General features: G+C 36.5%; 1 long non-coding RNA gene across 2 annotated transcripts in view; it reads right to left on the reverse strand.

Annotated features, from left to right (window-relative positions):
* Window positions 1–7,578: 7,578 nt before the first annotated feature.
* The window catches only part of LOC118932334 (uncharacterized), a 925,389-nt gene continuing 909,167 nt past the window's right edge, over window positions 7,579–23,800 (reverse strand). For both annotated transcript variants that reach the window (XR_008994104.1, XR_008994103.1), the window contains one exon: window positions 7,579–7,808. This is a non-coding gene — a long non-coding RNA (uncharacterized LOC118932334). The remainder of the gene's footprint in view (window positions 7,809–23,800) is intronic.

The raw sequence follows: 23,800 nt of genomic DNA on the forward strand, positions 1-23,800 counted from the left end.
CATCAGTAGGCAACATTGATCTATTATTTTTTCTTAACTAAGGTATCAACGATATTTTGAAATTTTCACATGAAAAGCATGTGGTTTTAACATTTACCCATGTTATCATGTCCCCCACCAACCCCATTGCAGTCACTGTCTATCAGCATAGTAAGATGCTATAGAGTCATTACTTGTCTTCTCCATAGTGTACTGCCTTCCCTGTGACCTATGTTATGAGTGCCAATTTAGTACCCTTAATCCCCTTCTCCCTCCCCCCCTTGCACCCTCTCCAACACCTTCCCTTTGGTAACCACTGATCCCTTCTTAGAGTCTATGAGTCTGCTGATGTTGTTTTTTTCCTTCCATTTTGCTCTGTTGTTATACTCCACAAATGAGTGAAATCATTTTGTACTCATCTTTCTCTGCCTGGCTTATTTCACTGAGCATAATACCCTCTACTAGCTCCATCCATGTTGCTCAAATGGTAGGATTTGTTTTCTTCTTATGGATAAATAATATTCCATTGTGTATATATACCACTTCTTCTTTATCCATTCATCTATTGATGGACACTTACGTTGCTTCATATCTTGGCTATTGTAAATAGTGCTGTGATAAACATAGGGGTGCATATGTCTTTTTGAATCTGGGATCTTGGTTTCTTAAGGTAAATTCCTATGAGTGGAATTCCTGGGTCAAATGGTATTTCTATTTTTAGTTTTTTGAAGAACTTCCATAATGCTTTCTGCAATGGTTGAACTAGTTTACATTCCTACCAGCAGTGTAGGAGGGTTCCCCTTTCTCTGCATCCTCACCAGCATTTGTTGTTCCTTGTCTTTTGGATGTTGGTCATCCTAATGGGTGTGAGGTGAGATCTTATTGTGGTTTTAATTTGCATTTCCTTGATGATTAGTGATGTGGAGCATCTTTTCATGTGCTTGTTGGCCATCCAAATTTCTTCTTTGGAGAAGTGCCTGTTCAGATCCTACAGCCATTTTTTAATCAGGTTATTTAATTTTTGGGTGTTGAGGTGTGTGAGCTCTTTATATATTTTGCATGTTAAACCTCTGTTGAATATGTCATTTGTGCATATATTCTCCCATACTGTAGGATGCCTTTTTGTTCTACTGATGGTGTCCTTTGCTGTCCAGAAGCTTTTTAGTTTAGTTCATTTGTTCATTTTTGCTTTTGTTTCCCCTGCCCAAGGAGATGTGTTCAGAAAAAAGTTGCTTATATTTATATTCAAGTGATTTTTTTCCCATATTTTCTTCTAAGAGTTTTATGGTTTCATGAATTACATTCAGGTCTTTGATCCATTTTGAGTTTGCTGTTGTGTATGAAGTTAGACAATAATTCAGTTTCATTCTCTTGCATGTAGCTGTCCAGTTTTGCCAACACCATTTGTTGGCATTTCCCTATTGTATATCCAGGGCTCCTTGATTGTATATTAATTGGCCATATATGTGTGGGTTTGTATCTGGGCTCTCTACTCTGTTCCATTGATCTATAGGTCTGTTCTTGTGCCAGTACCAAATTGTTTCGATTATTCTGGCTTTGTAGTAGAGTTTGAAGTTAGGGAGTGTAATCTCCCCAACTTTGTTCTTTCTTCTCAGGATTGCTTTAGCTATTCAGGGTCTTTTGTGGTTCCATATGAATTTTAGAACTATTTCTTCTAGTTCATTGAAGAATGCTGCTGGCATTTTGATAGGGATTGCATTGAATCTGTAGATTGCTTTAGGCAGGGTGGCCATTTTGACAATATTAATTCTTCCTATCCATGAGCATGTGATGTATTTCCATTTATTGGTGTCTTTAATTTCTCTCACAACCTTGATCTTAGAGCAGATGCAGGAGGGAGGGAGGGATGAAGAGTGAGGTTGGAGTATATATTCTTCCTGCTTCCTCCCTGTAGGTCATTTCCACAGGCTGACTGTATGACTGAAGCCTGCAGCCCTGTGAGTAAGACCTCTCCAAATTATAGTATCTGCTCTCTCCTCTTACTCCTCAGGTCTACCTGGCCCATGTCATTGGTCCTTTGATATTACACCCCTCTTTGTTATACCCTTACTCTCTGACCATCTCTTCACAAATATTTCCTTTATTACAATCATTATAATGTATTCCAGGCAATGTGGCATCAGTTTCCTGCTAGGATTCTAAACCCTTAGGTTGCTGCAGCAGGGGAGGGTGGATATTGTGTTGCATAGGATGGAGTTACTGTCTCCATCTCAGTCATCAACTAGGAATTTCCTCTGCCTGACAATAAGGCACAGTATGTGACAATCCTCACATTACCGTGGAACAAGTGGATGGACAACAGTGATACACAAGACAGAGCACTGAAAGCAGGAGAGTCTCTCACAAGACCACAGGAGAAAGGAAAACCAGTCTCAGGGAGGAAAAAGGATTTTCATGGTGACCACATAGAGAGTGAATCACACAGCAAGATTGCTAATCTCCAGAGTGAACTAGTCACAGATGCACAGGTTGAAGATTTTTCACAAATATTTGTAATCCCTGAGTACCAAGAAGAAAGAGTCCAAACCAGGCCAACCTGAGCTCTAATAGGTAAGATCTGAAGTCTCTCAGCAGGACTGAGCAGCCCCAAAAGGGAGAGAAACTTGGGCGAGACAAAAGACCACACATGGTAACGCTTCACTGAGAGCTTTTGGTGGAAAAAAACAACTCCCACTCCCCCTCAAATTTAGTACCAAAATTCTACTGAATGCCATTTTGATGTGTTATATGTACATTTGCTTTGATTATAGAGATAAATTTGGTAGACAGATGATGAAAGATAAATACATAGGGAGATAGTCATAGATTGATAGCTTAAGAATTCCATAGCATATGTTAATACATACTCAGTACAGTACAAATGAAAGCAGTCTGACCTGAGGAAAACCTTCCAACTCTTGAAGTTAGGATATTTATATTTAGAACAGGAAATTAGAAATGCCTGTATTCATTGAAAAATATATATTAAGCACTGAGTCTATTCCAAGAAGTATGTGAATAACCAAAACTAATCATTTTGTCTCTCCTAATGTGTGTATCAAGTAACACACAGTGAAACCTTTCAATTATACTTGCTACTCCTTCAGGCTGGCATTCTTCCCCTCAGATCACCTCGTTACTCATCCCATCTCAAAAGCAGCACCTGCTCAATGAGACCTCGATGATTCTCCATAAAACTTCAGTTCTCTCTTTCAAACTAATTTTTTCATAGATTTTATCACCATCTTATTGTTTGTTGTTCTCTATCTGCCATCACTACAGAAAATAAACTGTGAAAGAGAGAGATTTATTTTTGGTCTTTTTTATTGAATAGTTTAACTTCAGAACTTAGAAGAGTGCTTGGAGCATAGCAGTAGTTTATTAATTTTTATTAACTAACTGGGAATCCAAATGAAAGGAAAAAAGGAGGGAAAGAGGGAGAAAGAAGGAAGGAAAGAAGAGAGAAGAGAATTCAGGGGAGACACTTGGGAAAGAAGGTCACTCTTACATTTCAGGAGAGGTCAGGAAGGGCTTCATGATGATCCTACCTTTGATTGGATTCTTGAAAAATGAGAGGTTTGATTTTAGGTGGAAATAGAGGATTTTGAATAAAGAAGGGCAGTGACTCAAACATTTCAGTCACCTTGATTTGAGTGCAAGTCAAAATTATGAAGGTTTAAGTGAATCCCTCACTTATAGAAATTTCCCTATCACTAAATGTGTTAAACCAGATTCTGGAGGAAAAGCACTTGAGGAAGGTTTAGAGCGGTTGTTCTTAATCCGGGTGATTTTTCACCCAGAGCAAATACTGCAGTGTCTGCAGACATTTTTGGTTGTCAAACTAGTGGAAGATGCCACTGACATCAAGTGGGTGGAGGCCAGGATGCTGCTAAACAGCCTGTCATGCAAAGGAGACTCCCGCCCCCCACAGCAGGGTCATTGGCTCAAACGTCAGCAGTGCTGCGAGTGCAAGATTCACTCAGAGGAAGTGGTGACATTCACAGTAACTCAATCTGTGCACTAAACGGCGGAGAATTTTTTAAGATTTTTTTTTTCATTTATGATTTATAGAATTAAGTGCACCCTGAATATGACTGAAAAAAATCTAAGTGCCCCTGGAAGTATGTGTTACTCCTTTTGTATATGATTGTCACAGAGTACACTTGGCCTAATATATTTCTGTAGCACCTAAGTCTGCAATTGTTAGAAAAAAATAGCTACCCTGAGATTACAATCCAAAAGAGGTTGTTCAAGTCATTTGACAGAAAACTCAGTGTCATTGGTATTACAGTGAAGACAATATCCGGTCATTTTAGTTTTCATCCCCCTGAAGCACAGGTTCCAAGGGCTATGACTGCACAATTCTAACATTTGCAAAATGATTTCATATTTTAAAATTAACTTAGATAAGAGAGCAAAATACTATAGGAATTAAATAAAAATGGATCCTCAGCAAAGAAAAATAGTAAAGTATTCTCTGTTACTTTTACAAACACTGTCTGTTTTGTTACTCCAGCTGAGAAATTATACACACGGTGGCAGTACAAAGACAAACACCTCTGTAAAATGGCATATTATCATAGAGAAGCTGCATGAATGGGAAAATGTATTTTTAAAATGAGCCATTCCAGAATGTATGGGAAGGTTTTCCTCAGTAGTATTGAGTGGTTTAGAGCAGGGGATATTTTTGGGAACATACATCTCAGCCCTGCATAGACTCAATTCACAGCTTGACAGCTCTCTCAAATGAAATGCAAGTTGTGCTGCACTTCATCTCCTAGTATCTTATCTCTGACTCACATCTATTGCCATGTTTATTTATATAAAGATGCATTCTGGGATCCTGATCCATTTTCCTGACACCAGTTCAGACATGCCTGAGACTAGTCTTTACCATCCAGATTTCAGCACTAGCACTTGAGAGGCAGAGATTACTGACATGCAGTCTGCCTAATGTGTTTTGGCTGCACCTAGTAGACTTCAAACTGGACAATCTGGTTTAATATGTATATTATAAATTGAACTAAGTTGATGCCAACAAGACTGAAACTCTGAAAAGAGAAACAACCAGAGTGCAACCCAAGGCCCCTTTTCTCAGGCACAACCTCTTCCCTGCTCCTGCCCCCATATACCTTCCCAACCTTTGACCAGTTCTGTGAATTGAGTTAGATGTAATTTTCTTCCACTTATCCTTTTTTCAAAACAGAACCCAAAAGGAAATTATTTAATATGTTACTGTAGCAAACTTGATAGAAAATCAATTGCCACTTCATTCAGTAGGAGAATTCTAAATATGGTTATGAATTTATCACAGATTCTGAGGATCAATGTGCATGAGGGAATGCTGCACTTTGCCTTCAAGCTGCCTTTCTGTGTGTGTTTTTCAATTAATAGAGTTTATTTTTTAGAGCAGTTTTAGGTTTACAGAAAAATTGGGCCAAAAGCACAGAGAGTTCCCATACTGCTCCCCACTCCGCTCAACACACACACACACACACACACACACACACACACACACACACACACACACACACACACACACAGTTTCCCTTATTATTAACATCCTGTGCTAGTGGAGCACATTTGTTAAAAAATAAGATCCAATATTGATAGATTGTGATTGACTGAAGTTCATATTTACCTAGGAGTTCAGTTTGTGTTGTATTTTTGGCAAATGAATAAGGTCCTATACCCATCATTACAGTATCGGACAGAATAATTTCATTGCCCTAAAATCTCATGTGTTCTACCTTTTCATCTTTCTTCTTACCCCTGAACTCCTGGCAACCACTGATCATTTTACTATTTTTATAGTTTGCCTCTTCCAGATATAGGTGGAACCATACTATATGTAGTCTTTTCAGATTGGCTTCTTTCTCTTAGTAATATGCATTCTCAGGGCTTGACAGCTCATTTCTTGTTTTATTTTTTCACCAAGGAATATTCCATTGTGTAGATATAACAGGGTTTTTTTTTAAATTAAGGAATATAAAAGCAATACAAGACTTTTCAATGAAAATCAATATAGGATTTTAATTTTTGCAAGTGTTTAAATTTCTTTTAGATTTCTCAAAAATCAGGACAGCATTGAATGAAACATTCTGTTATGGTGACTTCAACAGTGTCTGCCTGACCAGCTTTAGTGGAGAAGAAAATACTGGGTAATTTAAGAAGTAAGTAGATCTTAGAGTGGCATTCAAACATAATCCCTTGTGAAAATCACACAAAACAGATAACTCTGTGTCATATGGAAATTAGTTATGTAAATAGAGGGTTTTTTTAGGGATCAAACAGGTACTTTACTTGCAAACCCACTAGCCTCGAGGGCATAAGTGGGTTCTGCAAGCTTCTCTAATGTTGGGTGTATCTTTCTGTAGTCAAATCTTTTCTCACTCTTTCAAATCCTGAAAACAGAAGCTAAGTGCCTAAATCACCATAGTGAGTAATAAGGAGTTAAAATCTATACCAGTTGTTTGAAAGATTAGTCTAACACTTGCTGCTGTGTGTAGAAGCTGGGACTAGCAAGCAGCAGAATGAACTGAATGGAGGTTTTTTGCGGGATCCTGGGCCAGTGGCAGGAGACTTTACAAGCCAGGTGGTGCTTATTTCCATGTGAACTGCCACTAGATGGATGTGAGAGACAACAGAACCCCGTGGGGGTTTTGTTACTCACAAACGGAAAGCAACTATCAGTAACAATTGACTAAGAGTGTTATTAACTCACCACAGCTGTAACTTAGTCCCTGTAATTTTCCCACTCTTTCTTTTAGCTGTAAGTAGTTGCATTTTCTACCTAATTATTACACAGGAAACCCTTTAGGGGTCATACTTTTAAGTCATGGGGTTGATAGTCAATGCTGCATACATACCACCTAACTTTTTCTGCACTACTTCCATTTTAAAGGCCCTAAGCTGCCTTTTCCTGTTTCTGATACCAGAGACACCCACTTGTATACTCTAATATTTCTTATTGACACATAATTGACAGTCTATATAATAATTTTAGTAAAATAAAAGTTAGTTAATAGTGAAACCTACCACAATCTTTAACGGGAGTAAATTGATCAATTCATTTTCATTTGATATAAACATGTTTTTTTGCATTTAGAATTTCATTTATAGGGTGGTGTGTGTGCTTTTGTGTATGTTTGGAGGGTAGGACCTTGAGAGGTGGATTAAAAGTTTATTTCAAAAGTGGAAAATAATAGGGGAGTACTTGTCTTATCAAATGTTTCTCATTCTCTAAAATCCACTTCAACTGGTAACATACTTGAAATAAAGTAGATTTAGATGCCTAACTCCTTACACACACACACACACACACACACACACACACACACACACACACACACAGATACACCAGATAAATAAAAGACCTAAACTTAAAAAAAAAAATGGGAGAATATTTTACAGTAGTTCCCTCTTATCTGAGGGGGATACTTTCCTAGACCCCTCAGTCAATGCCTCACACCACAGATAATACATTACCTTATAATATACTATGTTTTACCAATATAGATATATATATACATATACCTGTGATAAAGTTTAATATATAAATTAGACACAAGAGATCAACAATAACTACTAATCAAATAGAAAAAATGTACAATATACTGTAATAAAAATTATGTGAATGTGGTCTTGCTCTCTCTCGCAAAATATTTTATTGTACCGTACTCACCCTTCTTGTGATTATGTGATGAGATGAAGTGAGGTGAACGACGTAGGCATTGTGACATAGCATTGGACTATTTTTGACCTTTTGATGACATGTCAGAAGGAGAATCATCTGCTTTCAGACTGAGGTTGATCACAGGTAACCAAAACTGGAAAATGAAACCATGGAAAAGGGGGCGTTACTGGGTACTCTTTTTTTAAGGATGGCTTTCTTAAATAAGATATAAAACCAAAAACTCAGGCTATCTATATGTTTAAAGACATTGAATTGTAATTTTTTGGGTCACTTTATCATTGCCAATTTATTATTGAATGATAAATATACATAAATTTAAAAGAAAAAGAACAGACTCAAAATTATTTACATCTTTATTAAGTCAAGTTATGTCTCATAATATACAAACACTGCTTATAAAACAATACTAGAAAGGCCATTAGAAATAAGATACAAAATTTGAACAACCCACAGAAAAGAAAATAAAAAGGCTGTTCTTCATATGATTAAATGTTACATTTCACTAAGTAAAAAGAAAATCAAGCAAACAAATTAACTTATACTTGAAATAAAACAAAACTCTCTTCTATCTGTTTTAGTATAAATTATAAAGATTGGTAATATCCAATTATAAGTATGGGGGAAAAGGAGCTATTCTCATGTACCCTTGCTGGCAGTGATTGAGGAAATTTAGGGAAAACCTTAAAATATCCAAATGCACAAACGCTTTGACACAGCATTTTCTTTGTTACTGGATTTGATCCTAGAATAATATGCAACTATATCCAGAGATTATGTCTATAAACACAGTGTTTTTAATAGAAAATTTGGAATCAAGCGATCAATAGGAGAATGTTTAGAACACTAATGTAATTAGCTGTTAAATGAGGCATATATTTTTCTATGAGAATATGTTTAGGATATTTTGTTACTCGATATAGGCATACATACATCCTTTGTTAGAAAATAAAATTCAACTGAGTAAATTTAAAGATCAAATTGGTTTTATTCAGTGATTCATGAATCAGGCAGCATCCCATCTAGCCAACAGAAAGAAGGTCGGAGGAGCTGTACAAAATGCAAAGACTTTTTTGGCAGAAAGGAGCAGGGATAAGGAAAAGGTGGATTACCTCAACTTTCTTTGGGAAGAGGAAGGGGTCTATCAGGTAATTGCCTCACTACGGCTGACCAGGAAATTCAAGGCTGACTGGTTAAGATTACATTCCTGGGGGACTTTGAAACTGAAATTAGGTTAGGTATTAACATATGATTATATGACATGGTTTGTTGATGTGGGGACTTAGCACTAGTAACTTAACACTTCATAGTCAAGAAATAAATCTGTAAAGTTAAGAATCAAATGTTAGTACCACAACTTTGTAGGATGGGATAGAGGTAGTTGTGGGACTTGCCCTTTGAGATTGTATTCTTTAAAAAAAAGATGGGTTATCCATGAATTTTATTTTCATTTTGTTCTCTGTTTTACTTTCATTTCATTTTTCTGTATTTTTCCAAAAGCTAAAAAAATTTGAAACATAACTAACTAAAATAAAACACAAATCAGCAACATAATTTGGGAAATATCCCAGATTTTACATTTGAAGATAAAATGCAGCTGCATAACACAATTGAATCTTAGTGTTCAAATAACATTATTGTATATCTAAATAGTTTCCTTTAAAAGTTGTTCAAATGTTAACTTCTAGGGAAATTGCTGAGCTTACTTGTATGGGAAGACCACAGTACTGGACAGTATATTCAAAGAGATGGCCCAAAGGGTCCCACATGCATATCTCAGCAGGGTTTCCCTCTCCCTTTCTTAATATTCTAAAACTTTTCCTTACTTACCCAGGACATGAGATTCATAATGATCAGATATAAAATGATGTTAATATTTTGGTCATTTAAGGAGAGCAGGGTAAACAGAACTGCTGAGAATTTGCAGCATTAATCTTGGCCTGAACACGTGGGAGAGTCTGGTCTCCATTCTGTCTGATACAAAGAAGGTCTGTGGAAGTGCTCAGTTGGAACAAACAGGAATGTGGCGTGTCTCTGTGATTTCCTGTCCCTCCTCCCCCCAGTTTTTTTCCATAGAGATAGGTCCTTTGGTGAAAAGACATCTGTGCTTTCTTCTTTCTCTTCAAGACTGAATGTCATGATTTAGGACACACAAATGTAATTTCAACTTTGACTGCCTGCTGGTTTATTTCATGCACCTGCTTTTGGAGGAAGGAGAGACAGGATTTTAAGAGGACATTTTGAGGCCAGACCTGACATTTGACCTGATATATCCCACAGGAACATGGAAAACAAAAGCACTTATTCATAATGGGTGATTTAAACAATGAAGGAACACATTTGCAAGTGTATTTACATACAACACACAGACCTGTTTCTTTCCTTGTGACTTTTCTCTTTAATACTTAAGTCATATAAGGAGAAGGTAAAGATTTCTTTTTTTGTATTTATATTTTTGTATCAAAACCTGTATTGGTTTATAAGTTGAGCTTTATTTCCTGGTTTTAGATTTTCTCATGTCCCTAAATAATATTTTTAAAGTTTTGGATTTAAGTATAAAGTGCCTATGAAAATCTGCAAATATAATTTTCAGTATCTGTGAGTTTAATTGTTTCTAACTAAAATATCTTCTGAAAAAAATGCTCTTTCATATCTGAATATTAAACAATTGCAAAGATGGAATTATTAAAGAGCCATACTAAGCAGTTTTGCTAAGAGTCTGATAGCTAATAAATTGACTGATTTAACAAATAATTCTTGGTCCTTAAATTGCTTCCTGTAATGAATGGTTATGTGGTTCCCCTTAATTGCCAAATGCTTAATTTGTTTCAGAGAAATAAATATCAGATTAAAAAGCCAAAATAAAAAAGCAGACAAAGGAGATGTTTAATAAAAACAGATTATCCTCTTCTTCTTTTGCTCATTAAAGGGCATGGATTTCTCCATCTTTGATGTCTTTAAGAGAGTCCATCTTTATTATGGCAGAACAAAAATTGCCTAGAATAACTAATTCCTTGAGGACTGTAAATTATAGAAGCAAGGCATGAGAAAAAAAAAGACGTAGGAAACCTCCAGATTGTAAATACAAGAGTAATGTTTTGGCTTCACAGTGACACCATGTATTTGTTAGAATTGATGAACAGCAGATGTCCTGAGACTTGTGAAAACATCTGCAACAATCACTAGAAAGTGAGAAAAATAATATGATTAATTTCCTTTTTTTGGTTTGTTCTGAGCTCTCCTTATGAATTGTTTTTCAACGAAGTAGCCTTTCTTTCCATCATTACTTTATGAAATTTGGCAAAATAAGTTTCACAGTTCCAGGATATTGTTACAGATAGGTCAGGTGATTTTTAAGTTTTCCTTCAGTTAACAGTCCTTTCTGCTACCACCATAGATGTTAAGATTGTTTTTTAACCTCTGAATATTTTCTATGCTTGTGCTCTAAGTTGGTAAAACTCAGAGACATGAAAACAAAGATGAGTTATTGGTAAAATTAAAAAAAAATAAAATGTCTTATTCCTGGATGGAGTTATATTTGTTGGTCGTTAGACCATATAAGTGAAGCAGAAACCTATTTCTAGAAGGTTCCTCCTAAGATCTTCTATTGCTGAACAGTCAACTTGAGTCAACTGAGAGTGAACACACAACCAAGCCTCCCAGGAAGGTTCTTTCCATTTTTCTATTTTGTAAAACTCAGGGTACTTCTGCTTCTAAGAACATTTATGTGTTGGGTTGAGTTGTAGGTTTTTTTGGAATCTGTAAAATACAGACATTTACCCTGAGAGGAACTGGTCATATTATGGTACACATAGCTCTAAGTGAGGGGAGTAAATAAAAAGAACTCTTCAAAGGAGTATTGTTTTGTCTTGTGCTGAGATGGAAGAATAAACTAAGAATCCGTGGAATCACACAGAATTAAGTCATGTCTCCTTTTATTCTTCTCCTGGCGAGGGGTTCTCTACTTCCTGTCAGCCACAGTAAACAGTGTCCTAAGGATGGTGCCCTCTGGGACTCAGAACTTCCATTTTCCGTGATTTAAGGACACTCATACCTTTATTTAGTCTATACTAATCATCTTTGGTATGAAAAGGGATTTGCCAGTATTGCACCTAAGCTGCTTTTTCTTGTCAAATCTGTCTTATTTCTCTCTTCCTGATTCATTCTCTTAAGTCTTCAATGACAATGGCTAAACTTGGCTTCAAAATAGAACAAAAAGGGGTCATCTTTGTAAGGTATAAAAAGACAGACAAAATAACCATCTGCTCAGTGACTGCAGTTGCCTTTGAAGGTCTTTCTCTGACACCCTAAGGGGTTTAGTTAACTAGAACCTCCATGTTTCCGCAGGTTTGAAACAGCTGCAGTTGTGCTACACATCTTTTGAAAGTTTTCCTAAATGACAGCTGGTTTAGCTATAGAAATGAAATCTGATCATCTAAATCTCCCCCAAGAGAACTAAAAAATAAAGAAATAGTTCAAATTAAAAGCAGCAGCCCAGGGTGAGTCTATTGAAGGGGTAATAGTTTGTTAAGGATTCCCTACAGAAGTTCATGGTAGACATGGACAAAGACAAGTACAAAACCATCTTATTTGTGGACAAAACCCCACCTGTAGCCAAAGAAAAAGACCTCTTCGAAGAGATAAAGGAGAGGCTGAGGCTTTCTTTGCAGAAAGCTGAGAAGGAGGTAAGCCAGAGGTAATAAACTGAAAGCTTCTACCAGGTCAAAATGAGACTAAGGCTCTGATTTGAACTGCACCAAAACTCCTTTTTATTCATTGGACCTTGCCTTGGAGGTGTTGTTACAAATCAGTTAACCCAGAATTGTCATCAAAACAACAGAGTGTTAAGCAAAGAAAAAGCTAAGAGGAGAATAAATAAATGCTTAGAGGTTTCCTGAATTCATAAAGAGGCCAGGAATGCAAGTAAAATCTGAACCATTAGCAAAGTGTAATCAAACTACAGTGATAATTATATACTATGTGTCCGTTATTTGCAAGGCACTTGGCTAGGGTTACGTTGGAATCAAAGTGAAAAAGATGCAATTTCTGATTAGAGAAGAGAACCTACTGTCCAGTGAAGGAAGCAAACATAAACACATAGAGATAGAAAGGAGGTAATGAAAATTTTGGAGGATGGAGCTTAGAATCAGAAAACAGTAAGGCACAGCTCAAGGTCTACAAATCCTACTTACAGAAGACCTTTTCCTCTTGTCTTTTCCCACCTACCCAGGTTTTGCAATGTTTATGCTAGGGTTTCAGAGCCTCTTTGTATTCTCTTATCCCTGGACAATAGATTTAGTCTTTCTTTCTGCTCCCCATAAGATTCCTTCCATATAATTGCTTCTCTGATTGAATCATATAATACATATTGAAGGACCATTGTGTGCTGAAGACTATGTTAGTATCAAAGCCTTAATCATATACTATATTGCATGTATAGTTCTTAAACTGAAGATTAATTCAATCTTCCTTGGGAAATACAAAATAGCCATTTAGGAAAGTCCTTGCAAATAATACTTTACAGAGTGGATAAGATTTAGATATTCAAGTATTGTAGTCACTTTACCAGATATTCATATTATATACACAGTAGTGATAGAATACCAATAAACTCACACTTATTCTATACATACACACAGACATTATTTTGCTGTAGTAAAAAAGTCTTAAAAATAGAGATTGCCACAATTTTTCTTCCATAACCATTTATTTTTTCGCTGTTAACCAACTGAGTGTGTATATTTTTATTTATTTATTTATTTATATTTTTATTTTGGTATCATTAATATACAATCACATGAGCAACACTGTAGTTACTAGATTATCCCCATTATCAAGTCCCCACCACATATCCCATTACAGTCACTGTCCATCAGCATAGTAAGATGTATAGGGTCACTACTTGTCTTCTCTGTGCTACACTGCCTTCCCCATGCCCCCCGCTTTGTTATGTCTGCAATTGTAATTCCCCTTATTCCCCTTCTCCCTCCCTTCCCACCCAACCTCTCCAGTTCCTTTCTCTTTGGCAACTGTTAGTCCATTCTTGGGCTCTGTGAGTATGCTGCTGTTGTGTTCCTCCCATTTTTGCTTTGTTCTTATGCTCCACAGATGAGTGAAATCATTTGGTATTTGTCTTTTTCAGGCTGGCTTATTTCACTGGGCATAATACCCTCTAGCTCCATCCATGTTGTTGCAAATGGTAGGATTTGTTTTCTTCTTATGGCTGAATAATATTCCATTATATATGGAATATGTACCACACTTTCTTTATCCATTCATCTATTAATGGACACTTAGGTTACTTCCATTTCTTGGCTATTGTAATTAGTGCTGTGATAAACATAGGGGTGCATGTGTTTTTTTGAAACTGGGCTCCTGTATTTTTAGGGTAAATTCCTAGGAGTGGAATTCCTGGGTCAAATGGTATTTCTATTTTTAGTTTTTTGAGGAAACTCCATACTGCTCTCCACAATGGTTGAACTAATTTGCATTCCCACCAGCAGTGTAGGAGGGTTCCCTTTTCTCCACATCCTTGCCAGCATTTTATATTCCTAGTCTTTTCTACATTGGCCATCCTAACTGGTGTGAGGTGTTATCTCACTGTGGTTTTAATTTGCATTTCCCTGATAATTAGCAATGTGGAGCATCTTTTCATGTGCCAATTGGCCATCAGAATTTCTTCATTGGAGAATTGTCTGTTCATATTCTCCACCCATTTTTTAATAGGGTTATTTGCTTTTTGGGTGTTGAGGCATGTGAGTTCTTTATATATTTTGGATGTTAACCCCTTGTTGGTTATGTCATTTACAAATATATTATCCAATGCTGTAGGATGCCATTTTTTTCTGCTAATGGTGTTCTTTGCTGTATAGAAACTTTTCAGCATGATGTATTCCCACTTGTTCATTTTTTATTTTGTTTCACTTGCCTGAGGAGATGCGTTCAGGAAAAAAATTGCTCATGTTTATATTCAAGAGATTTATGCCTATGTTTTAGTCTAAGAGTTTTATGGATTCATGACTTACATTCAAGTCTTTGATCCATTTTGAGTTTACTTTTGTGTATGGTGTTACACAGTAATTCAGTTTCATTCTCTTGCATGTAGCTGTCTGTTTTTGCCAAGGCCAGCTGTTGAAGAGGTTGTCATTTCCCCATTGAATATCCATGGCTCCTTCATCATATATTAATTGACATTTATTTGTGGGTTTGTATCTGGGCTCTCTAGTCTGTTCCATTGGTGTATGAGTCTGTTCTTGTGCCAGTACCAAATTGTCTTGATTACTGTGGCTTTGTAGTAGATCCTTTGGTTTTTGCCCATCTATTTTTTGATGTGGTGAATGATGCTGATGTGTTTCGAAATGTTGTGCTATCCTTGCATCCCTGGAATAAATCCTACTTGATCATGATGATCTTTTTGATGCATTTTTGAAATTGGTTTGCTAATATTTTGTTGACTAATTTTCTATCAGTGTTCATCAGTGATATTGGTCTGTAATTTTCTTTTTTTGTGGTGTCTTTGTCTGGTTTTGGTATTAGAATAATGCTGGCCTTGTATAATAAGTTTGGGAGTATTCCCTCCTCTTCTACTTTTTGGAAAACTTTAAGGAGGATGGGTATTAGGTCTTCACTAAATATTTGATGAAATTTTGCAGTGAAACCATCTGGTCCATGGATTTTGTTCTTATGTAGTTTTTTATTATGAATTCAATTTCCTTGCTGGTAATTAGTCTATTCATATTGTCTGTTTCTTCCTGAGTCAGCCTTTGAATGTTGCATTCTTCTAGAAGGTGGTCCATTTCTTCTAGGTTATCTAGTTTGTTAGCATATAGTTTTTCATAGGATTCTCTTATAATTCTTTGTATTTCTGTGGTGTCTATAGTGATTTTTCCTTTCTCATTTCTGATTCTGTTTATGTGAGTAGACTATCTTTGTTTCTTGATAAATCTGGCTAGGGGTTTATCTATTTTCTTTATTTTCTCAAAGAACAAGCTCCTGCTTTCATTGCTTCTTTTACTAGTTTTATTCCTCTCAATTTTATTTATTTATGCTCTAATTTTTATTATGTCCCTCCTTCTACTGACATTGGGCCTCATTAGTTCTTCTTTCTCTAGTTTTGTTAAGTGTGAGTTTAGACTTTTCATTTGGGGTTGTTCTTCTTTCCTGGGGTAGGCCTCTATTGCAATATACTTCTCTCTTAGTATGGCCTTTGCTGCATCCCACAGATTTTGTGGTGTTGAATTATTGTTGTCATTTGTCTCCATATATTGCTTCACCTCTGTTCTTATTTGGTTATTGATCCATTGCTTATTTAGGAGCATGTTGTGAAGCCTCTATGTGTATGTGGGATTTTTCATTTTCTTTGTGTTATTTATTTCTAGTTTCATACCTTTGTTGTCTGAAAAGCTGTTTAGCACAATCTCAATCTTTTTGAATTTACTGAGGCTCTTTTTGTGGCCTAGTATATGATCTATTCTTTAAAATGTTCCACATGCACTTGAGAAGAATATGTATCCTATTGCTTTTGGATGGAGTGTTCTGTAGATGTCTGTTAGGTCCATTTGTTCTAATACATTTTTCAGTACCTCTGTATCCTTACTTATTTTCTGTCTGGTTGTTCTGTCCTTTAGCGAGAGTGGTGTATTGGAGTCTCCTAAAATGAGTGCTTGCATTCTTTTAACCCCTTTAATTTTGTTGGTATTTGTTTCACATATGAAGGTTCTCCTGTGTTGGTTGCATAGATATTTGTAATGGTTATATCCTCTTGTTGGACTGTGCCCTTTACCACTATATCATGTCCTTCTTTGTCTCCTGTTACTTTCTTAGTTTTGAAGTCTATTTTGTATGAAACAAGTACTGCAACTCTTGCTTTTTTCTCCCTATTAGTTGCATGAAATATCTTTTTCCATCCCGTTACTTTCAGTCTGTGTATGGCTTTGGGTTTGAAGTGAGTCTCCTGTAGGCAGCATATAGATGGGTCTTGTATTTTTATCCATTCAGTGACTCTATGTGTTTTGATTGGTGCCTTCAGACCATTTACATTTATGGTGACTATCGATAGGTATGTACTTATTGCCATTGCAGACTTTATATTTATGGTTACCAAAGGTTCAATTGTAATTCCCTTACTGTCTAACAATCTAATTTAACTCACTTAGTATGCTATTACAAACACAACATAAAGGTTATTTTTTTGTCCTCCTTTTTCTTCATCCTCCATTCTTTATATATTAGATATCATGTTCTGTACTCTTTGTCTATCCCTTGATTGACTTTGGGGGTAGGCGATTTGATTTTGCTTCTGCTTAGTAATTAATTGTTCTATTTTGCTGTTGTTTATTTCCCCTGGTGACAGCTATTTAGCCTTAGTAATACTTCCATCTTTGGAAGACCCTCCAAAATGCACTGCAGAGGTGGTTTGTGGGAGGTAAATTGTCTCAGCTTTTGCTTATCTGGAAATTGTTTAATCCCTCCTTCAAATTCAAATGATGACCTTGCTGGGTTGAGTATTCTTGGTTTGAGGCCCTTCTGTTTTATTGCATTAAATTTATTATGCCACTCCCTTCTGGCCTGTAAGGTTTCTGTTGAGAAATCTGATGATGGCCTGAAGGGTTTTCCTTTGTATATGATCTCTTTTCTTTGTCTAGCTTCTTTTAAAAGTCTGTCCTTATCCTTGATCTTTGCCATTTTAATTATTATATGTCTTGGTGTTGTCGTCTTTGGGTCCCTTATGTTGCAAGATCTGTGTACTGCTATGGGCTGAGAGGCTAACTCCTTCCCAGATTGGGGAAGTTTTCAGCAATTATCCCCTCAAAGTCACTTTCTATCCATTTGTCTCTCTCTTTTTCTGCTACGCTTATAATGGGAATATTGTTCCGTTTGGGTTGCTCACACATTTCTCTCAATATTATTTCATTCCTAGAGATCCTTTTTTCCCTCTGTGCCTCAGCTTCTTTGTATTCCTCTTCTCTAATTTCTATTCCATTTACCATCTCTTCTACTATACGTGATTTGCTTTTAAATCCCTCCATTGTACATTTCATTTCAGATATGGAATTTCTTAATGATTGAATCTCCATCCTAAATTCATCCCTGAGTTCTTGAATATTTTTCTGTACCTCCATGAGCATTTTATGATTTTTATTTTGAACTCTCTTTGAGAAAGATTGGTGAGTTCAGTTTCATTTGGCCCTTTTTCTGGTGTTTGTGAGATTTTTGTTTGAACCAGATTCTTTGGATGTTTCATATTTGTATGTGGTGCCCTCTAGTGCTCAGAAGCTCTAGTCTCTGGAGCTGCTCAACCCCTGGAGTGATGTCAGGGGTTGCAGGGGAGTGCTGCTGGTGCCTGTGGGGAGGAAAGAGCTGTTTCCTGTTTTCTGGTTGTGCCTGTCTCCACTCTCAGAACGAGTTGGCCTAATACACAGGTGTAAGCCTCTGTGCTTTGCGTCTGTAGCTGCTGTATGCAGAGCCTCCCTCTGGCTGGCCTGATGCCAGAGCAGTGATTGCCAGTTTGTGAGCCAGTGCTGGCAGGCCAGGAAGAAGGCACAGCAGGCTGCATATCACAGTGCAGGTCCTCAGAGCTGAGTAGCCAGCCAGGGGGATGGAGTGCTTGAAGCTCCTGAAAGTTCCCAACCTGCTGGGCAGAGCATGACCAGACAACCTTGTTCACCTATCCCTTCTCCCGCATAGCAAGCTCTGTGTAAACCATGCCCCTTCAGCAGCCCTCTTGCTGCTAGGAAGCCTCTCAGACCACCTACCTTTCATTTGTCCCAAAGCAGCTGGATGTGGATCTCTACCCTCCACAAATGGCTGGAATCCCAGTCTCTCAAGTATTCCACCTGTCTTCGCTTTCTAACCCTACTAATCTCCAGAGCACCATCCAATGTACCTTGTGCTCCCAAGACAGATCTCCAGGGTTGGGTGTTCAGCAGTCCTAGACTTCCACCCCCTTCCTGATTCTTTTCTCTTCCTCCAGCCAGTGAGCTGTAGTTGGGGAAGGGCTTGGGTCCCACTGGATCAAGGTTTTGGTACGTTACCCTGTTTCATGAGGTCTGCTCTGTTCTCCAGATGTATGCAGCCTGGTGCAGCCTTCTTTCCTCTTGCTCTTTAGGATTAGTTGTATTAACTATATTTTTGTGATATATGTGGTTTTTGGAGAAGTTCTATTTCTTACCTCTCACACCATCATCTTGAATCTCAGCTCAATTGTGTATATTTTAAAATGTTTAAAATATCCCTGAATTGATAGTTCATGGATGGATATAGTGATGAGAACTAAATAAGGTAGCTTAAATGTTCTGATATATGCATAAAAAAGAGTATAAATATTATGATTTTTAAAAGTGCACATGGAATATTTTGATCATATTTCATGAAGAATGAATTACTTTTAAATTATTAAAGTGTACAATGTTCCAAGCATGCTACACATTATATTTTTTTATTCTATGTGATTTCCCTGGAAATACTTACGAATTTGTATACATTTCACCTAGAGAGAAAGAACTGCAGTAATTCTACTGAGTTTTCATATGGATTGGATAGAATTGGCTTATAAAAATGCAATATTGAAGCAATATAGATAAGGTTGAGCATTTTCTAACTCTTACTCAGTTCTTATTCTGACCACAGTCCAGCTTAATTAGAAAGATATGTCTCTTTAACTTAATTTCTTGTCATATATATGAAATGTCTATTTGTCTTTAAATATGGGCAGAAGTGGTAGAGAAAGAAAGTATTAATTCATGGAATCCTAGAATTAGAAACTTCGAGCTCCCTCAATGAGCCATCACTGTGTTTCCCCAGAAAGGAATCTGGACACAGAGACAAAACCAATTAAATGAACTTCAGTACATGACGCTTTGAGTGACCTGTGGAATGGCAATGAAACTAACAGGAAATCCTTCTGACATGCAGACCAGCCAACACTTACAATGTTAATACTGTTGGCACGTTGAACCATCTCAGTAGGCTCCTATAGTTCTGACCCTACCATTCCAGTAATGAGAAGAGGCAGGAAACAAGGCGAGGCAAACCCAGGACAGCTTGTCCAGTGAGTGAGGGTGTGGCAGTTCCCTGGACTTGGTCATCATTGAGCTGTCGAATCCTAGCAGCTTTCCCTTGGACTCTTTTTGTTTTTATTGTTTTTGCAGTGTTTGTGTTCAGTTATTTTCATCTTTAGCCTCACATCCAGTCAGCACACTATTTTCCAAAGTTATTTAGGTCAGTTCATTTCTTTTCATGTCTTTTAGTATGGATTTATAATACAGTTAGAATCAATTGTCAGAGTCTACTTTTCACTGGGTTCCCCTGACATTCTAGCTCATTTTTTAAAAAGTTTACATATAGTAGTATTCCCTCTTTGTGGTGTAGAGTTCTATGTGTCTTGACAAAAACACCAACTCATACATTCATCTCCATAGTACTGAACCAAACTGTTCCATCATTTCCCAAAATTCCCTTGTGCTACCCATTTGTGGTTATACTCTACCCTCAGCCTCTAACTTGGCACCAATGATCTATCTTCATTTATTCAGAATATTATATATTTGGAATTGTACAATAGGAAGCTCTTTCAGTCTGGCTTCTTTCACTTAGGAAAAAGCATTAAAGATTCATGCACATTGCTGTGATAATCCATACTTTTTTACTTTTCATTGCTGAGTAATATTCTATGACATGGATGTACTATCATTTGTTTATTCATTTCTGTGTTGAAGAACATTTGTATTGTTTCCAATTTTTAGAATTTATGAATTAAGCTGTAATGAACATAAATGTGCAAGTATTTATAAATATAATATTGCAATTCCCTAAGATAATGCCTAGGAGTAGGAAAGGTGGATTATATGGTTATGTATATGGTTAAGTATATGGCATAGTACAATTAAGTACTGTTTATATTTATACAGCTGCCAAAATACCCTCCAAGGTTGCCATACCATTTTGCATTCCCACTAAGTTGCTCTTCACATTCACCACTCTGTGTGCTGTCATTTTCTTTTTTAATTTTAGCCATTTTAATATATGTGTAGAGGTGCCTTACTGGGGTTTTAATTTGCATTTATTTAATGACTAATGATGTTGATCATCTTTTCATATGCTGATTTTTCATCTGCATATCTTCTTTGGTGAAGTACCTTTTTAAATCACACCCTCCCCTTTTTAGAAAAGATTTTTCAAATTGTTCTTTATGTACTTTGCATGGAAGTCCATTATCAGGCATGTGATTTGCATATATTTCCTCCCATGTTGCTGCTTGCTTTTTATTTTCTTAACAATATATTTTTCAAAGCAAAATATTTTAATTATGATATTTTATACAAGTTATAATTTTTTGTTTTTTGAATCTTGCTTGGAGTCATGTCTAAAAATGACTTGCAAAACCCAGATTCACACAGATTTTCTCCTATGCTGACCTCTAGATTTTTTTAGTTTTAGGATTTCCATTATTATCTATGGTCCATTTTGAGTTAATTTTTGTGTAATGTTTGAGTTATGGCAAAGTTCACTCTTTTTGCATATGGTGAGTTGTTTCAGCACTGTTTATTCAAAGTCTATGGTTTCTTGATTTGCCTTTGCACCTTTGTCAATATAATGTACTATCTTAGAACATGCACATTTCTGAGCTTCATATTTTGTTCAGTGATGTGTCTACCCTTTCATCTTGAATACTGCAGCTCTTAGTAAGTCCCACTTTGCTCATTTGCTTCGAAATCATATAAATTAATTTAGTTCCTTTGCCCTTCCATAAAAATTTTAGAGAACACTTATGAATATTTTTGTTAGTGGGGTCAGAGACTTGACAACTTTATTTTTTCAAAGAGTCAGTTTTTGTTTCACCAATTCTTACTTATCAGTTCTCTGTTTTCAAATTCATTGATTTCTACTTTTCTTTATTATTTCCTTTCTTCTGCTTGCATTAGGTTTAGTTTGGTTATCTTTCCCTAGCTTCCTAAGGTAGAAAGATTACTGCTCTAAGTTCTTTCCTCTTTTCACTATGAATATTTAATGCTATAAATTTTCCTCTAGGCACTGCTTTTGTTGCACATCTCACATTTAGATATGTTGAAATTTCATATAAATTCTTTTCAAATTATTTTTTCATTTCCCTTGAGGTTTTCTTCTTTGAACCATGGATTATTTACAATTGTATTGTTCAATTTTCAAATATTTGGAGATTTTCTAAAATATTTGTGCTCTTGATTTTTATATTAATTCCATATGATCTGAAAACATACCTTATATGGTTTCTAGTTCAGGTAATGCACTTAGGGGTTGGGCTGTGCTGCTGATATGGTTCCCCTCAGCCTATATCACAGGTCTCAAATTCCTGTAGTCTTTACTTTGTTTCATGTGGGAGTTTGTCTATCAGAACAGTATCTCATCTGTGTGTTGTACTTCAGGCTGCCTCTAGAAGCTTTTCCTCAGAAAAGATTTCTGCATGTTTGAGTTCCACTTCTGCCCTCTTTCTACAATATTTTGTTCTCATTTGTAATTCAAAAGTCATAGTGTGTTAGTCAGCTAGTAGAAGGCATTGTGGCAAGGCATTCTCTGCTGTTTTGATTAAGTCTCAGTCTTAGGCAGACTCTGAATCCTTGGCCTCAGGGATGGAGACCTCTGAGTTCTCTTCCCTTCCCTCTTCTAAGTTCCGAGCCTAGTACTTAATCCTGTATCTTGCTCAGAAGTAGTTGTTTTTTTTTCTCTCTCTCTCTCCGTTCCCTTCTCCAAGCTGACCTGAGTTTTCCCCAATGCCATAAGAACAATAATTTCTTTCCCTTCTCTCAAGGATGCTGTTCTCCTCCTCCATGTCTGTTCCACAGTGGACACATTCTTAAGCCTCTTTTGGATCTTTCCTGTGAGCATCTATTGGGGTTCATGGAAGAAAGCCTAAATGAGTATGCCATCTACCCCAGTTTTTCACTGCTGGACTGCACAGTGTCCTACCAGCACACACTCAACCTTCACTAATTCTCACCAGCATCTGACTGTGGGTTGTGTCTAATCCATGGAAGCAAGTACTCATGTCTCCTCAATTTTTGCAGGCACAAATTTTTTAGATTTTGGGCCACTGATTTGCTCTGTGAACTCAGGTCTCTGATAGATAAAAAGAATCATGAATTTTAATTTAATCTGGCTCTTTTTCATTGTAAGGATGGGCATGCCACTTCTTTTAGTTCATTATATCCTGGAAGTTCAATTTAGTTTTTGTTAGAGAATCTAAGAGGAAAGACTGAGAAAGAGAGGCTTCCTCCCAAATGTGGAATAGTTTTAGGCTTCTCTTATTATGTAAAATATACTGGTCAAGAACAGGGAAAATCCAAAGGAACAAGACAAGGAGGAAAGAGTTCAAGAAAAGATAAGTAATATAGCTTCGATGGCCTTGCACCCTCTCCTTCATTTAATAGAAACTCCACACCTAGCAACAAGGCTCAAGATTGCCCTGATTCTTGAACTTGGAAATTAGTCTCACTTTTAGGGATATAGTGAGAGCTGTGGCAGATACGAATTCTCCTAGAGGCCAATGCTGTATAAAATAAAGTTGGCCATTATTTAACAAACATTTTTCATTCATACTACAATTTTCATCAATATAAGATTCCCTTAAATTTATTCTTGCAGGCAACAGAAAATAGCATGGACCTAGGAGACCAAAGACACTAGTTCTTCTTTTACCTTTGTCACTAATTCCTTGTCAGCCTATGGAAAAATTATAGAACTTCTTTGAATCTCAAATTTTAAAAATCTCCAAACAGAAATAATACTACAATCTCAATGCTGCTTTGGAGTGGTAAGAATCTCCTGAGGCAATGTACTTGAAAATCTTTGGCAAGTATAAAGGTCTATTCAAATAAGTAAGACAATTTCATCATTACTCTGTTGTCACAGATTCTTAAAGCCATAATTGGATAATACTTAATCTCTCCTCTGGATATTTTTGGATAGTACTACAGTTTTATACTTTTTCTCATTTTCCATACCAGAAAGCTGTCCGGCTATTCAATGGTCACCTCAGAAAATTACCATTCAAATGATTTCTACTTTGACTGTCCTCCAGCTACATGTGTTTTACTTGATTTGATATTTGTGTTGCCATGTCTTCACCATCCACAAGTTTCTCAGTTATCTCTA

The sequence above is a fragment of the Manis pentadactyla genome, chromosome 2 (genome assembly GCF_030020395.1).
Source record: "Manis pentadactyla isolate mManPen7 chromosome 2, mManPen7.hap1, whole genome shotgun sequence".
Classification (NCBI taxonomy): Eukaryota; Metazoa; Chordata; class Mammalia; order Pholidota; family Manidae; genus Manis; species Manis pentadactyla.